Here is a 12,536-nt window from a genome sequence, read left to right as displayed (position 1 = left end):
ATCACAACTGGAAAAACCATAGCTTTGACTATTCAGACTTTTGTTGGCAAGGTGATGTCTCTGCTCTTTAAAATGCTGTCAAGGTTTGCCATCGCTTTCCTCCCAAGAAGCAGGCGTCTTTTAATTTCGTGGCTGCTGTCGCCATCTGCAGTGATCATCGAGCCCAAGAAAGTAAAATCTGTCACTGCTTCCATATCTTCCCCTTCAATTTCCCAGGAGGTGATGAGACCAGTGGCCATGATCTTAGTTTTTTTGTATGTTGAGTTTCAGGCTGTTTTTTGCACTCTCCTCTTTCACCCTTATTACAAGGTTCTTTAATTCCTCCTCACTTTCTGCCATCAGAGTGGTATCATCTGCATATTGGAGGTTGTTGATATTTCTTCTGCCAATCTTAATTCCGGTTTGGGATTCCTCCATCCGCATGATGTATTCTGTATATAAGTTAAATAAGCTGGGGAACAATATACAGCCTTGTCGTACTCCTTTCCCAATTCTGAACCATCAGTTGTTCCATATCCAGTTCTAACTGTTGTTTCCTGTCCCACATATAGGTTTCTCAGGAGATAGACAAGGTGGTCAGGCACTCCCATTTCTTTAAGGACTTGCCATAGTTTGCTGTGGTCCACACAAAGGCTTTTGCATAGTCAATGAAGCAGAAGTAGATATTTTTCTGGAACTCTCTGGCTTTTTCCATAATCCAGCGCATGTTAGCAATTTGGTCTCTAGTTCCTCTGCCCCTTTGGAATCCAGCTTGTACTTCTGGGAGTTCTCGGTCCACATACTGCTGAAGCCTACCTTGGAGAATTTTGTGGATAACCTTGCTAGCATGTGAAATGAGTGCAATTGTACGGTAGTTGGAGGAAATACCGTGTCATAAAAGTGGTTTTCCCAGGGGGGAGGCTCATCCATTAAACTTCAGGTGTACTGCTGATCACTTTGATTTCCCCAAATGCAGGGAACTCAACTGCATAATTTGTGTTAATGGGGGATTGCCCTCGTGATTTCCCTGGTTTTTCTAGACTCCTTTTCATCTTTTTTTTTGTCTTCATCAGGACCTATTGCAAAGGCAGCAATTTCTGGTGATGTCTTCTATTGCTTTCTCCTCTTTTTCTCCCCTGTGGTAAAGGATCAGGGCAAAAGGAGTCACCATTATCAGGAACTAGGGGGCTGCTTTGACTCCTTTCACCCTCTTTCTTTGCTAGAGAGAGAAAGAGGGGGATGGCCATCTGAGACTCACTATATTTCCAAAGGCAGTGCAAATGAGGGCATTGCTTTTCCCCAATATGGTATGGGGAACTGTGTTTTGCAAGACAGTGATTTCCCCCCCTTGAAATGCACTAAATAGATTTCAATGCATTTCAATGGGGAACTGGGTTTTGGAAGACGATGTTTTTGCAAGACAGCGATTTCCGTGGAACAAATTAAAATCATCTCGCGAAGCACTGCTGTACATAGTTTTAACTTCTTTTAAATGTAGCTAGTTATGTGACCTAGCCACTCCTATCAGTGAGGGCTGACTATAAAAGGTGGAAAATATTTGTGGGTTTTGGGGCCAAATTTATGTCTCTAGCCTCTATGGCAGGCCACACTATATTTGCAAATGTCAGAAAACAACTTTTTGAAAAGAAAACAAAATGTTTCCACATTTCAGTGTGGGCACAATGTGGTCAGTGGACCTACCAAGGCTGGGAAGCAGAACAGTGTTTTTCTACAAGTGTTCCACCCATAAATATATAATCCTTTGCCTATTTTGGGAACTATTTTTCAGGGGTGTTTTGAATTTGGGGGATCTGGGTGGATCTGCAGACTGTAAAAATGCTCCCATTGGGCCAGAGAATCTGACTTTGATTACCCAGTATAAGCTGTTATGAACAACAGTAACAATAGTGATACCCATAAAAGACTGCAGGATTATCCAACAAAACACAAAGAAACTGACTAGGTTCACAGTGCAGTGGAAAAGTAGTTAATTTTCTTTTGCTTTTTTATTTGTAGTATTTGTAAGTATTTCAAATGTCCATGTTCTTTATACATACATCTTCATTTACTGTTAATTCTTTTCTACAACATGTTTTCCCTTAGAAATAACTGCCAGATGGCCTTTATAATCTATCTAATTTTGCCTCAAAAAGGCCAACATTTCAAGTTTCTATTACATTATGATAAATAATGCATTGCAGTACCAAATTTTAACAGGCCCCAAACAGGTCACTCCTCATCTTATTATTTTCCTCCTCCTCTTCCTCTAAATTTAACAGCTTTCTGACCTTGGATTGCTAGGGCTTAAAACATGACTTGATAATTATGTTTACCTTTAAAAGCTTTTTATTCATTAGGGATAGTCTCTTAAACCAAATCCATCAGTGGCTTAAGATAAAACCTATTGAAGAATAAATATAAAGGCAGTGCAAATTCCTCAACCTTAAAGAATACATTATTGCAATCATTGTGGTATGCAATCTGCACAGAGCTTGTAAAAGTTAACTTTTGAAATGGCAGGTCCCTAAATTCCCACACCGTTTGTCATGTTGGCCAGAGGAATATGATATTGAAACCAAAAAAAGTACTTTTTCAAGGTCTGGTATCTGTCTGCTTGTGAGGGGTGCAGGCTTGCCTCCCTAGAGAGCTGCCTGGCCCCAGAACACAGAGGCAGGGCCCAGGAGCATAAAAGACCCCCCCCCCCCCCAAATAGGGAAGGCAACTGATTGCAGCTTGTTTTGGAAGAAGAGGATGTGTGGGAGAATGCCGTAAATTATCTGCTCTTTCCTGGTTTATTAACTTGCAATGGGACCCTCACTCTGGAGAATCCACGCACACACCTGGTCAAGGCTATTTCAGTATGGATGCTGCCACAGCTCTGGAAATGCCAGTGAGGAAAGGGACTGAGAGAGACAAGCTGTAGAGATGGAGTTCATATGCTCATTTAGACAGGCCTTCTTGAAAAGGCATGCATCCTGGCCCTAAGCTATCAACCTAGGATTGACTTCTGAGTAAACCTGCACAGACTCAGGCTACTAAGTAGCAAGGCTATGGGGCCGTGTTTACTTGGGTGTCACTAACTCTCCTCCAGCTCCTGTTGGATTTGTTTCTGGGGAAATGAATTGGAATGGGCTTGGGTCTGTGCTAGCTGCACAGCAGAAAAGAGAAGTGTGTATGTGAGTGTCTTCTTTGTGTGCCAAACTTGACTACATGTTGTTGCATAATTGAAGATTCGATCCTCTTTCACTAACAAGAGTTTTCCCTCCTCCTTCATGAACAAGGAGTGAGAAAGAATGACACACATGTGCTCACATGCACAACTTCTCTTTGCACTCAAGATTTTAAGCAATCCCAGGGTGACATGGGTGTTAGGAAACCAGAAGCAAGCAAGGTCGGAGGTGGTGGGAAGGGGGAAGCAACTTGCTCCAATGGGAGCACTGGAGTAAAATCAAAGCAAAATTCCCCTGATGGACATTGCCCAGCACTGCAGATTCCCCTTCATCAATGCCAAAGCCAGCTAGTATCCCAGACAGTTTGGCAAAATTTTCCATCTTCTAAAAAAATAAAAAAATAAAAGAGGGGAAGCTTATGGTGGCAGCTCACAGGCTGATGTCTTCATTATCCAGCTGGGAATAAATGGCATTGAATTCAATGCCCATAAATCTAGGGGATCAATTTAAGGTCAGTGCAACTAAAAAGGGTGATTAGAGATGGGAGTATTTGTGTTTGTATATGAATATCCCCCTCACAGGTGGAAATGAGGGTCCACTCACCATTTCTCCACTGATGTCTTCCTATTGCACTGTTGTCCACAATAGATTAGCTGCTCCTGTCAGGAGTGGGATGACAAGCGTCTCTGCTAGGTCACAGAGTGGCTAATCCATTGCGGACAACAGAGTGATAGAAAGGCTCCACCGAACTGGCATCAGCGCCGGAATGCTGAGTGGATAGTCTGGCCCCATGAGGCTGGACCTTTGTTATATCCACCTGCGGGGGGATATTCGTATTCTTTCGTATTTATTCGTATATTAATACGAATACCCCATCTCTAATGGTGATCCCCCCAGAATACACTTTATGACCCACCTGGAGGTCTTGAACCCCAGGCTGGGAACCAGTGGCATAAGCTAAAGGCAACCAAGGAAAAAAATAGCTGTAGATGGAATGAGAGATACGAGAGACAAGAATTACTCAGTGGGAATCAACAGATGAATAAGTATGTTACTAATTTTTCACACTTTAGTCTATCTATCTTGGTAGAAATATACCCAGCTACCAGAAATTGCCTACTATTGAGTTTTATTTTTCATTTACATGTGCCATTCTAAAAAACATTTTTACAATTAAAGATTTAAATAATTGAAGATTTGTTTTATTTGGGCCATGCAAACACTTTGGGTCACAAATCCAAACTAATTTAGACTGACTGGAACAGATCTGAGTGGTTCATATTGGTCCAAAGTTGATCTGGATCAGTCCAAATCATTTTGTGTTGATTCAGTGATTTCAATGTTAAACTAAAGCAGGTCAATGTGCCTCTGGATATTTCAAAACAATGGCTCAAATCCTCATGTGCAGTTATATCTGACCAAGCTGGTGATGTCATTAGATGAAGGCTTTTGTTGTTGCTTAGTCAGTAAGTTGTGTCTGACTCTTCGTGACTTCATGGACCAGAGCATGCCAGGCCCTCCTGTCTTCCACTGCCTCTTGGAATTTGGTCAAATGCATGTTGGTAGCTTCAATGACACTGTCCAACCATCTTGTCCTCTGTCATCCCCTTTTCCTCTTGCCTTCATTCTTTCCCAATGTCAGGGTCTTTTCCAGGGAGATTTCTCATGAGATGGCCAAAGTATTGGAGCCTCAGCATCAAGATCTGTTCTTCCAGTGAGCATTCAGGATTGATTTCCTTCAGAATGAATAGGTTTGATCTCCCTGCATTCCAGGGGACTCTCAAGAGTCTCCTCCAGCACTACAATTCAAAAGCAAGGCTTTTATTTTTGCCTAAAGATTTCAAGATGGGTGGTGGAGCCTTTAGTGTCTGAAGAGCATTGCTGCTGGGATTGGAACTGTTCACAGTGACTTTCGGACATTAAAGGCTCCCCACATCCCAATGGCCCCAAAGGCTTCCACAGATTAAAAGTGATCCAGAGCCTCAGAACCAGGGTGGTGGTGATGGAACGGGAAACCTTTAAATTTTTTAACTTTTTAAAAAGAAAAAGGTGAGCTTCAGACTGCAAATGAAGTAGATTGTGTTAAAGGGCAAGTCTTTAATCAAACAAAAGTAAAAGAGTAAAACAGGAGTCTGGGGAAGGATAAAAAGTTACAGAAAAAGAAGCAAAAAACATGGTATGCAGTAAGATAAAGGGAACATCATCTAGGTATTGTGAAAATATCTGTTATGCTCCATGCTTGAAAGTGAACTTAAAGGAGCACAAATGTCCCATATGAATAAATTGATGCACTGGTCTCAGTGCTATATTACTATGGAAGAAATTCCCTCCGGAAGATGAATGAATGAATGAATGCCTCAACCTCATGAAAGCAGATGACACTGGGTATTAGAACAGAGGAAAAGAAACAAACAAACAAAGAAAACATGAGTGTTCTTAAGGTCTGACCCCTGCAGTATCTAACTAGTTGCAGGCAGAGAGGAATCCCAGACCAAGGTGAATTGTGGTGTGGCACTTTATCTGCTGGACAGTAATGGAACACACCCTATGAATTTGCATGCATTATGTAACAGAATTTTAACTTCAGATTTTCACATGTTAATTCTGTTTTGGACATCAAGCCCAAATACATCCAAACCAAATTTGAATCTTTAAATCTGTTTCTGTAAAAAAAACAGTGGACTGCTGCGCAAGCCTTCTTTTAATAAGGTGAAACATAAAATAAACAGTCCATGCTCTTTTGAACTCTTCTATCCTGACCAAATATAGTCCTTTTCATTCCTTTGCCAAAGGTGCTGCCTATAGAATGCCAGTGTTATTTGCTGCAATGTTCACTGTGACTAGTTTTTCCAATATGAGGGAAATCATTCCAGTTCATGGCAGTTCCTTTCTTGAGTCATGTAAAATTGCAAAAGTTATGGTAACCCATCAAAGTGGTTCTGGAAATTGCTGAAAACCTTCTTAAGCACTGTATTTGTTTATTTGGGTTAGCTTTTTGCATCCTCCTTTAAGTTATATGTGGAGTTTATGATGCTTCTTGCATTTTGCATATGGATGTAACTCCTTGTTTATCTCATCATCACATGAGGACAGGAACAGAAGGTTTTCTCTCTCTCCTCACTAGTGAGATGGAGAATTATTTTCTGTCACCATCAATGAGAGTTGACTTGTCTGCAGCTTTAAAGAGGCTTTAATTACTTCAGATGAAGGGATTGCCAGCACTGGTGCTGCTTAAAGGGCAAGGCAGGGCTCTAAGAGTGCTGTTTTTGTTTTCCTCCCAGTGTCAAACTGAGGGAAGAAACATAGGACAGTTTTGTTGTTGTTGCCTCCCACTGGGGTTGACACAGGGGCTGAGGATTGGGGTCCCTCCAGCCTGCATGCCTTGCGCTTGATGAAGGCAGCATCTGAAAGTATAAGGAGAGTTAGAAAGGAGCAGGAGCAGGAATAACAAATGTAGAATTCTTTTACTTTTAGAAATGACCTCCATAACTGTGGTCAAAGTGCTCTGACTGCCTCCACTGCTTCATCAGATGTCTGCCTGTTCATGCTGGGATGAAGTTGCCTCTTGATCTCATTCAGTGGCACTGACATTTTAGAGTTGTCTCATATTTATCTGTTTTTCTTTTCCCTCCTCTTGTAGGAAGGAAATATATATAAACCTGAAGCTGAGGCTCCAGTACTTTGGCCATCTGATGAGAAGAGAAGACTCCTTGGAAAAGACCTTGATGTTAGGAAAGTGTGATGGCAAGAGGAGAAGGGGACGACCGAGGATGAGATGGCTGGACAGTGTCTGCGAAGCAACCAACATGAAATTGACAGACCTCCGGGAGGCAGTGGAAGATAGTAGTGCTTGGCGTGCTCTGGTCCATGGGGTCACGAAGAGTCGGACACGACTAAATGACTAAACAACAACAAACCAGTTGTTGGATTCAAATAAATTAACAACAGGTTCTATGTCCTAATGACCATTTTAACTAAACCAAAAGATATACCAAAAGGTAGTTTAATAATTCATGCATTAAATACTGCAATAAGAACAGTAAAAGAGGTACAGACAACTAGATTATGTTTAAAGGAAGATTTTTAATATTAAATATCTTTTAAAATGTAATAATAACATTTATTTATGGACGTGTAAGTAGAAGCATACATCTCAGTCTCACCCTAAGTACAGAAATCATGGTCCCATGGCAATTCCCTAAGAGGAATCCTTGCTTCAAAGCATGTCCCCTGGACACCCCCTTTCCTCTCTGCCCCCTAAACCCCTACAAGAACCACCCAGACTTTTCTCCCTACAGATCCTTGCCAGCCCCTTACGAACGAGAATAAGGAAGACCCTCTTCCCAGATTCGATCAGATGCAGTTTCACCAAAAACATAGGACTCTCCCCCCTCCACTGTCTCCCCCAAATTTCCACCTTCCATTTTCATCCCCTCTGTCCTCCTCTGCCCCTTTTCTTCTTCAGCCCCACACAAGTCCTCAGGAAAGAGTCTTAAAATACAAGCCTTAGTTTTCAGGGAGAGTGTAACCCCATGCAGTGCAGGTTTAATCTCTATTCCCTGGTATGGGGAAACAAGGAAGGTAGTTGTGTGGGAAGAAGAGAAGGAAGAGGAAGGAAAACCTCACTTATCTTGAAAGGCCCATTAGGGTCATCTTGAATAGTATGTAACACACATGTAAAGTGAAGATGAACTTAATAACTCTCAAATTCTCTGACCCCTTCCGAAAAAAAGTTTATACCACAAAGCAACAGTAATAGTAATGAAGCTTTTTCTGTACACAAGCAAGAGAGGGCTGCCACCCTGGGATGTCAACTGGTCTCTGAACAATGCCACAATCATTTAATCCCTCCCCATTCTAGGTTCTGTAGAAAAGTTGGAGGCAACAGGAAAAGAAGAAAACCAAATGTAAGATGGATTGACACCATCAGAGAACCTACAGGGCTGAGTTTGCAGCAGCTGTGCAGGATTGTTCATTCATAGGGTCACCCTAAACCAGGGGCGACATTGATAGCATGTAACAACAACAGAAACTTAAAACAGCTTGCTGAGACGTGGCTCTTCAAAGAGGATTGTCCCAATTAAGAAAATTATGATCATCTTTGCAGAGACCCTTGGCCTGATCAGATCGTATGGCAGATACCCTGGACTGTCAAAAAAGATGAGTAAGTGGGTTCTAGATCCAATAAAGCCTAAATTATCTCTGGAGGCAAAAAAAAAACACAAGCAAACCTGAGGCTGTCCTACTTTGGGCACATCATGAGAAGGCAGGAATCTATGGAAAAAGACCATAATACTTGGAAAGGTGGAGGGCAGCAGGGAAAGAGGAAGGCTAAATGCAAGATAGACCTGCTCCCTAAGGAAACCACAAGCTTGAGTTTGCAATAAATGGGCAAGGCTGTTGAGGCCAGGCCATGTTGGAGATTGCTCATTCCTAGGGTCACCCTAAGTAGGGGGCAACTTGACGACACATAACAATAACAGCAACTACAGGTTTTGTATGGATTCCCCGCATCTACCTGCCAATTCCAAAAAGTTGAAAGGTTATTCCCTTAATTGGTTGTTGTGGGTTTTTCGGGCTCTGGAGGTTGTTTTTATTAACATTTCGCCAGTCTCTGTGGTGAAAGGTTAGAAAGAACAACCTTCAGAACATGGCCAAAGAGCCTAAAAAAACCCGCAGCACCCATCAGATCCCAGCCGTGAAAGCCTTTGCAAATACATAATTCCCTTAATTGCTGGCAGAATAATTTTTTTGCAGGGAAAATGCAGTGGTAGTGCTGGTTCTGCTCTTTGGCCTTCTTTCTTTCTTCATCACTGGGATGTAAACAACACAATCTCCCCAAAGTCAAAATTGATCATCGACTGGAAGGGGTTCTCCGCTCTTGATGGTGCACCTCCTCCAGAGGTATGGCCACTCAAATTGTGCTTTTAGGAGCCAAAATAAATGGTTATCTTTTTTTTAAAATTGCAGCATGAGTTGGCAGGGAAACCCCCCAAAACACTGAGAAAACTGTCTCATGTCCTATAGGGCAGTGGTCCCCAACCTTGGACCAGGGTTCAAATTCTCACTCAGCCACGGAAATTCACTAGGAGTGGAAATGGTAAAATCACTCTTTAAAATGTATACTTCCTTTGAAAACCCTATTAGAGTTGCTGTAAGTTAATTTTGCATAACTAATTAATCACCAACAGGCTTCTGACCTTTTTTCTCCAAAGTTCAGGAATTTATTTATTTAAAAAAATAGGAGTATCCATTTTTCTAAACTCTGGCACTTAGGGCAAACCTGGAGCCTGGGTTTGTTTGTTTTTTTAAAAAATTGTAACCCATCTTTCTCCCTGCAGAGTAACTGCAGTGGGCTCACAAACGATTTAATATCACAAACACTGACACAATGATAAATATATATATATATATATATTTTACATCCCACTATAAGGCAGCATAAAAATGCAATAACAAATAAATAATTGCTAAAAGGTCCTAAAGGGAATCCTGTTAAAATAATTCTGAAAATATATTTTACAAGATAAAAGGGCAAGCCATTTCTCCAGGGCAGTTTACATGTTAAAAGCCTACCTGGAAAGTCTTTGCCTGCCAGAGTCAAGACTGCATGGCAAACAGCTAAGGCAGGGAAATATTTAATAAAAAGCTGGCTTTATGCTCAGACATGGTTTGCCTTTTAGGTATTATATCCCCCAAACAGGGGTTGAGCTTAAAAGATGATGTAAAGGTTTAGATTATGGTTAAAGATAAAATCAAACCAATGAGAGTGAGAAATCAAATAAAATCAATGCTTTCCAACACCTGGTAGGCAGATATACTGCCTCTCTTGATGGAGGCTTTATTTTCTACCTTAAGGACTTTCTTCAATGAAAAGCCACTGCACTCACAAGTATTTTCAAGGCACTGCCAGTCCCTGGGTCTTATGTTGAGTTTATCAAGTTTTGGTAAAGTTTTGCTGATTGGCAGGATAAAAGCCTTTCACTTTTAATTTTTTCAAATATATATATAATTATTATCTGGGCAGCCATTTTGCCCATCAAGGGCTCCACAAGCTGATGTAGTATAATATCCCCGAGGGTGGAAATCTCTCAAGAGGACTCACCTCTGTTCTGCTTCTGCAGTCCCTTAAGTAATGGTTAACAGTCCCTTGCTGCCAGACCCATTCTACATATCTGTATTTCATCATAGGCAAAATTGCATATCTCTTATATTTTTTAAAAAATCCTGTGAACAAAAAGAAGCATACTTATTTGAAAGTAATCTCAAAAATGAAAGCTTGAAACCAATCTCAACACTCCAGTCCTCTGAAGATGCCGGCCACAGAGACTGGCGAAACGTCAGGAAGAACAACCTTTAGAACACAGCCAAAGAGCCCAGAAAAACCCACAACAACCAATGTCAACAAATGTTTGATTAGTATGCTCTCATGTGTATGTCTTTTCTGGAGAATGCTGCCTTGGTCCCTCCCCCTTGGAATCCCTCCAGCCCCCCCATGTTGGTCAAGATGCACCTGAATGTCTGGAGAGAAGAGTTTCAATTCCCCTTAATTATGTCTATTGGTATGCTTATGTGTTTTCCTTTCTTGGCCCTGGATATATGGCCTTCAAGAATAGTAAATCTTACTAGTGTTAAAATACTGATAGCTGTCTTCATCCTTCTTACAGAGTGGCCTGGGCCATCTGTGTGCCATTTGTCTCCTGAAATTGTCAGTTTTGGGGCAGGAGGAAGTGTTTGGGTGTGTGATCTCTTTGTGGTGTGACTTTTTTCTATTCCATACCTTGCGTGGATCAGTGAGACCAGTTCATGCCCTGGATATTCTCTGAGATTAAAAAAAACTGTTTCTAGGCAGAGCAACAGTCTTATATGTTATGTTTAACTAGAAAAAAATCATAGTAAAACGAGGATGGTTGGGTGTTTGACTGAAGCGGTCTCACCCCAGAATTTTTTCCCTCTGTGTCCTGCCCTCATGTGTTGTCAATCACCCTTCTCTCTGCCTTGAGGCCATGGGCTTTCCTCCAGTGATGTCAAGGACTCATCCTCCCCCCCCCTTTCCCCCAGTGATGCCTCAGCTCTTTCCAGGGTTTATCTCTCTCACCCACACCCCACCTCCGAAGGCTCAGTGTGGAAGGGAGGCAGCTAATTGTGCCCCCGCTCTTCGCTCGTCACCTGGCCCCTCCTCCTTCATTCATCTCAGGCCAGCAAACGGTTCTACGAACCAATAGTACATTTAGGAATCGGTTCTATAGAACCGGTGCGAGCCGACTGAATCCCACCTCTGATATAAACAATATATATTGTTTATATTATTAGGCTTTCAGGAAAAGAGAGGAACAAAAGCAGGCCATGGATAAAGAGAGGAACAAAAGCAGGCCTAATAATATCAACAATTTATGTTTATATTATTAGGCTTTTGGGGAAAGAGAGGAACAAAAGCAGGCCATGGAATCTATGCATTAGATGGTTTTGATACTGAGAAAAGATGAAACTACATTTTAGAACTGACAATACATTGAGAGAAAGACCTAACCCTGAAACATTCACTATAAGTATTTATAGCTGACATAGAATAACAATGTAACTCCATCTCTGCCTATCCATGTTTTTGATGTAATAGAAGGTCCATCATTGGAGTGCTTGTAGGAGGAAGCCAACAAGTAACATTCACGAGTGATTCACAATACTGAAAGCCATATATCAGGGCCCAGGAAGAAGACACATAAACATACCAATAGATAAGAAAAATGGACACTCTTGTCCCCAGACTTTCAGGCGCATCGAGGGCCCAGGTCAAGGAGAGATGGGGGCATAATATGCATATCTACATGTAATCAATAGATTAGCATAGTTGGCATCAATTACCCAATGAGGGACTGGGTCCAAAGTTGGGGTACAGTTGACCAATAGAATCATAGCATTTTATGCCTCTTTGTCCATATCATTATAAAATGTGTGTATACTATATGTTTGGGGGTCTTCTCTGCTTTTAAGGGAAGTTCCAGCTGACCTTTCCTGCTCTTCACTCTTTAAAATAAAATTGAATCTTTGGTTCAGCTGTTGCATTTATGCCTGATTCCTTGCTGGAAAACCAAAACCCAAATCTGGCCGGTAGCAGTTTCCTTCAGCAGGAAATAAAATAGTGAGTTGAATCTTTCTTTCTCAAATGCTTGCTCCTAATGCCTAGCATGATCCCCAAAGATGAATTACACTCAACTCAATTTAGATGAAATTTAAGTGTATGAAAATTGAAATCAAGAGGTGGGTATTGGGTGGGAAGATTTTACTTTGAAAGAGAATAGAGGGAGACATAACACTCCCTCTTCCCCTTCTTTCCTGAGTAAGTAGCCCTGGAGTGAGTTTTGAGCAATTGCAGTTCCCCAAAATAAA

At 41.4% G+C, this 12,536-nt stretch overlaps 1 long non-coding RNA gene across 1 annotated transcript in view; it reads left to right on the top strand.

Moving 5' to 3' along the window:
- Positions 1-12,536, top strand: part of LOC144588287 (uncharacterized) — a 32,164-nt gene extending 19,628 nt beyond the window's left edge. Inside the window, exon 2 of the long non-coding RNA XR_013543783.1 lies at positions 6,790-12,536. This is a non-coding gene — a long non-coding RNA (uncharacterized LOC144588287). The remainder of the gene's footprint in view (positions 1-6,789) is intronic.

The sequence above is a fragment of the Pogona vitticeps genome, chromosome 3 (assembly GCF_051106095.1).
Source record: "Pogona vitticeps strain Pit_001003342236 chromosome 3, PviZW2.1, whole genome shotgun sequence".
Taxonomy (NCBI): Eukaryota; Metazoa; Chordata; class Lepidosauria; order Squamata; family Agamidae; genus Pogona; species Pogona vitticeps.
The sequence above is the reverse complement of the archived record's forward strand: the minus strand, read 5'-3'. Positions and strand labels throughout refer to the sequence as shown.